The 5,571-nt window shown below is 43.0% G+C and overlaps 1 pseudogene; it reads right to left on the bottom strand.

Moving 5' to 3' along the window:
* Positions 1-521: 521 nt before the first annotated feature.
* Positions 522-5,571, bottom strand: part of LOC101661300 — a 13,999-nt pseudogene continuing 8,949 nt past the window's right edge.

A 5,571-nucleotide genomic window follows, 5' to 3' on the forward strand; every position in this document is an offset into this window, starting at 1 on the left:
CCTACACTCATAACTGAATCTAGACTAGAATTGTGCATACCAAAGGCCAATGTGATTTTTTAAAAGCCAGATAGTCTACAGTAGTAAAAAATTTAAATGTTGTTTTATTCATTCAATAGCATAGATAGCATTTGATTAAATGGAAAGACATGTGACAAGCCAATAATTAAAAATAAGTTCCAAACAGAAGGGAAAAAAAATTTAACCTTTTTAAATTTAACCTGCCTAAACATATTTTAATTCCCAGGTAACGTGTCCTAGACAACCCATTTTTTTCTCTAGTAAATGCACAATAGCAACACTAGTTTAAGGCACGTGTGTGAACTAAGTTGAGAAAACGAGACATAAAGTCAAATTCAGCTGAAGTTACCAACACAGTAAAAGTGGCTTTCCTAGAGAACATGAAATACCGCAGTCGTAACTCTGCTTTCACATAGGCCCTTGTACTGTATAACTGAGGCATGATAACAGCGTGATGAAAATCAAACCAGTCAAGCTATAGTCCCTACTTTTCTGATCTGTTAATAGTGGATTTTTGACTTGGAGAAAGACATTCTTCTTAACATTTTTGACTTGGAGAAAGACACTCTCAGATGATGATTTTGCACCCGGGTTAGTATTATGAATATCAATCAATGCCCAAATAGCTTCTTCCACTGTTGCCATCTGAAGAAGATCCATTTTGTGATTTTTAAATTTTTTTTGGAAAATATAAATGCTTTCACAGTGTCTCTGGTGTTAGCAAACTGTTTGTGAAGCCGAGGCTGTGACCGACGGAGGGATATTAGATGGGTGGAGGATTGCGGAAGGAAGAAAAATGTTTTGAAAAACGTTGGCTCCAGTTTTCTTAAAATGATGCCATGGGGAATGATCAAAATCTTTTGTTAGCAACTGTTTAGAGAGTGTAACACGAATAATTTTTCCAGACATTTTTTTTTCTGTCCACGAAGATGGCTTAAGGCAAGTTGTGATTGGTTTCCATAGAGCACTTTATTATTGCACAAAATCTTCACACCCTGCACATCCCATAGACACCAAAGGGGTAAACAGACTTTGGGGCCTAACCCTCTCTTCTTTTAAATTGCCAGCTCACAGGGCTACCTGCCACCAGCTGGGACTCCAGGCATTCCCACTCGGCCGGCAGCAGCTGCTGCAGCATTTGGAAGAGCACAAGATGCTTTCTCCGCAAGGCTGCAGCAATGGCTGGGTCCACTGCAAGGGGCCCTTCTCCAGATGGGTGATCTGGTCAAGTATAACCCTTACATTTATGATGGCTATATTTTACATTCCAATATCACAAGTTTGGGAAAAATCAATTCTTAGGGTACAGCAAACATTATAAATATTCTACCCATTTAGTACTTGTTTTGCTTGTTGAGCATTTACAGGCTCCCCATACTGGAGCAAACCGGCCGCTTTTTGTAAATGTGATTATCTTCAATCCAACAACAAACTTAGAACATACTCGGTGAGGAACATCAAGTGTTCCAGAGGCGTCCACGTTGTCAGTCATTGTCCTAAGCCCTGGACCCTGGGCTGCAGTCACCGCAGCAGGGTCAGCGGGGTCCCTGAGAGGAGCTCGTTGGTTTAATGTATTGTTTGTCTTCAGTCCTTTGCGATTGGAGGACTGGATATAAATGGGTTGGTTTCGAAGATGGGGTGTCATCGCAAACTAATAATTAACCATGGTAATGGCTGCTGCTTCTGTTGCTAGTTCCAAAAAGATCTGACTTTTCCCCTGTCAGCAAAAGGACCTGGGCTGCCTTCCAAGAGGCAAGCCGAGAGAAGGAACTTCAGTTTCTGGCACTTCACCGGGGAGTTTTCACATAGGAAGCACACGAGGAGGAGCATCATCGTTTTTATAGTCTCCTCGAGATTTTGTGCTCTCATTTCCATTGTCTGTAACTACCAGGCTGCTCGGGTGAGAGTGTGACGGCCGAGGACACTTCCTGAGAGCAGGTCGTCAGATCCTCTCTGCATGGCCACCTCAGTCTCAGTGACACACAGTTCAGTCCATTGTGGAACGGACAGTGTCGCTCATGAGAACCGAGCCACACAGCCTGGAAGACACACGAGTGGTGAGAAAATGGCGGCCCAGAACCTGAATTGTGGAGACAGGATTTGCACTGGAGCTTTGGGTTGATTATGAAAGGAGACAGATCCTAGATTTCTCGTTGGATGGTTGGTGATTTGGTAGCATGCACTGGGAAGGGAAGGAGGGAAAGAGGGGGTCTTCCTTGTTCTGCTTTTTAAGGCATCTTACTCAACGGTGTACAGATTCAGCAAGCAAGCTGGCTTAACACTAACAAAGCCCCTCGTTGGCTAGTGTCAGAGCGGTCATCTGCGAAGTGCAGGACTGGGCTCTCCTTAGGGCTGATGCCAGTGCTGTTGTTCTGGCGTGATCTCTGCAGTCATCTTGCGAGTAGTAATTGTTTTGGAAAAAAAATCGACTCTGCTCTCATAAATCACATGTAGTTATAATATCTGATGAGTCACTCTGACCTTTGAAATTCAAATAAAATTGCCTAAAATAAATGCTTTTACTAAGAACTGAGATTGATTGAACATAATAACACCATTTAGCTGAAGCAGACAACAACGGAATAAATCAAAGAAAGTAGTGGAGGGTGCAGTGAGTTGTTTGCTCAGAAACAATTTAAAACCGATCACACAAAGTCTCAACACAAAGGAAATAAGAGCAGAGACAAATCAACGAGAAAAGAATAATAAAACAAGAAGTTGGCAAGTAAAACCAACAGGTGTTTTCTTCAAAAGGATAAATGTTACAGAGAAATCACTGACAAGAGCCACAAGCAAGAAAGAAGGAAGGAAGGAAAGAAAGAAACATGCAGCTTTATATACACGGGCTAAGTTATGAAAACGTCTTAGACAAGCCAAATACCTTGAGGGAATGAGTCATGAGGCTTGGGGATTAGGACCTTAGTTAGGGGGTGAGGGGACATCAAGGTCAATTAGCATAACAGTACACAAAGACTTAGATTGGCGAGTGGCACTGGGCTCTTAAAAGCTCATGAGCGGTCATCTGAGGTACAACTATGGTCTCTTGCTGTCTGGAGAAAAGAAGGATGGGGAAAAGTGAGGATGTTATGGAACAATTAACTCAATGAACTAATGGACACAGTGGCCTCCATCTTCAGGACCCCAAGACCAGAAGGACTAGATGATGTCTAACTGCCACTCCCAACTGCTCTGGAAGGGATCACCCTAGAAGCTCCTGACGGTGTTCTCAGGTGCCGTGGGGTCAACTCCAACACAGAGTGGCCCTGGGTACAACATGCACACGCTGCCTGGTCCCGCGTCAGCCCTCAGCTGTTCTCTTGGAGCCCATGCTGCTGCAGCCATTGCATGGGACGGGAGACAAGATAGAATAAGACTCAGAGATCTAGAAGAAGCCAGGTTTGCTGATCAAATAGAGACCAGTAGGACGCTGAGACTATGGTCTTTAGACACCCTTCAGGTCTGGAACTGAATGCAGCCCTGTGGTTTAGATGTCAATGAAGCAATGGACATGTTGTAAGAAGAACAGTGACACTAGTGAAGTATACACATCTTAGAATAATCGCCATTTGAGATCAAGAGAGTTGCAGTTGCCCAAGGACCAAGTGCAGCCAGGTTAGGAGAGAAGGCGTGGAACCAGGAAATATATGGGAGAAGTGGATGAGTGGTGTTGCATTGAGGGAATTGCAATGCATGAGATGAAACAAACCGTCTATGAATTGTTGAATGTAAAACTAATGAGTTGCTCTGTAAGTCTTCACCCGATGATAATAAACATAATAAAAAGTTAAAAGAACAATAATTAAATAAACAACAAATGTATGCTCAGATATGAAAGAGATTAAAGAATTAAAATAATAACAATAAATAGTTGAGATATTGTGTGCCTTTCTGGCAGATTTCAATGATTATTAAAAAAATACTTAACAAAAATGAAACAAATTATGCTTCGAAAAAAAGGCCCAAGTTTGAGGTCTCACTGCCACTTACTAGCTGGGTTAGTTGACCCACCTCTGACTTTTGATGACCTGTGACCTTTGATCAGCTGTGAACTCTGCGTGAGGATTAACGGAGGCAGTGTATATAAAGTTTATGGCACAGTAGAAACTCCTATTACAAGTCATTATTGCTTTTATTCTCTCTTTAGGCACTGCTGGCAACAGGACATGCATATCCCTTCAATGGTGATCAGTATCAGACACTATCATTGTGAATATTGAATCCACTGTGAAAAAAACATGATGCTTTCTAGTGTGCATACTGCCTTCACGAACAACTGTCCCCTTTGCCTTGAGACCAGAAGAACTGGATAGTGGCCACCTGCCTTTACTGAACGTTTTTTTTTTTTTAATCATTTTATTGGGGCTCTTACAGCTCGTATCGCAATCCATACATGCATTCATTGTGTCAAGCACATTTGTACATTTGTTGCCATCATCATTCTCAAAACATTTTCTTTCTACTTGAGCCCTTGGTATCAGCTCCTCCTTTCCCCACCCTCCCTCCCTCACCCTTGATAATTTATAAATTATTATTATTTTTTCATGTCCGATGTCTTCCTTCACCCACTTTTCTGTTGTCCTCCCCGCTGGGAAGGGGTTATATGTAAATCATTGTGGTCAGTTCCCCATTTCTCCCCTCACCTTCTGAGTTAGTTAGTTTATTGTGCCAACCTGGCCAATAAACACATGTGGGTAAACTGAAGGGTGGAGGGATAAATGGCTCGGTGAGCCTCGCCTTTCTAGTTCTCGAGTCTCTTGCTTTCTGATGGTCGGACCAGGGTGCAGCTGCCTTAGTCAGTTTCCTGCTTTAGCTGGCAAGGCTCACTTCCTTCAAGACATGCCTGAGGAGAAACCACATGGACCTACCCCGATGCAGCACTGGATGCTGGAGCAGCTGTATGGAGACCCCTGCCAGCGCTGAGATGTTTACACGTTCGCTGCAGTTGGCATCATTGTTTCTGTTTTGTGAGATGGAGGAGGACTTTGTGGATTGGTGTTGGACATATGGGTTAATGGGTTATTGTTGCATTTGTGGGCTTGAGTAGCACTGGGTTGGGATGTTTTCTTGATGCTCACTTAACCTTTGTATAAAACTCTCTCTTATACATGAGTTTCTGTGGATTTCTATCTCTAAACTACCCAGAATAACACACCTTTCCTGTCCCTGCTCAGACTCTCATCATTGGTCCTGAGGGGTTTATCTGTCTTGGATTCCCTGTGTTTCCAGCTCTTACCTGTACCTGGGTACATGCTCTGGTGCAGCTGGATTTGTAAGGTAGAATTGGGGTCATGACATGGTAGGGGAGTGGGGAGGAAGCATTAAAGAACTAGAGAAAAGTTGTATGTTTCCTTGGCACTGTACTGCACCCTGACTGGCTCATTTCTTCCTTGTGACCCTTCTGTAAGGGAATGTCCAATTGTTTACATGTACGTTGATATGATTTTTTTGTTTTGGCTCTTTGATGCCTGATGCCTGATCCCATTGACACCTCATGATCACACAGGCTGGTGTGCTTCTTCCATGTGGACTTTTTGCTTCTCAGCTAGATGG

The sequence above is a fragment of the Echinops telfairi genome, unplaced genomic scaffold, assembly GCF_000313985.2.
Source record: "Echinops telfairi isolate 266 unplaced genomic scaffold, ASM31398v2 ScPeMD7_7468;HRSCAF=8506_0, whole genome shotgun sequence".
In the NCBI taxonomy this organism is placed as follows: Eukaryota; Metazoa; Chordata; class Mammalia; order Afrosoricida; family Tenrecidae; genus Echinops; species Echinops telfairi.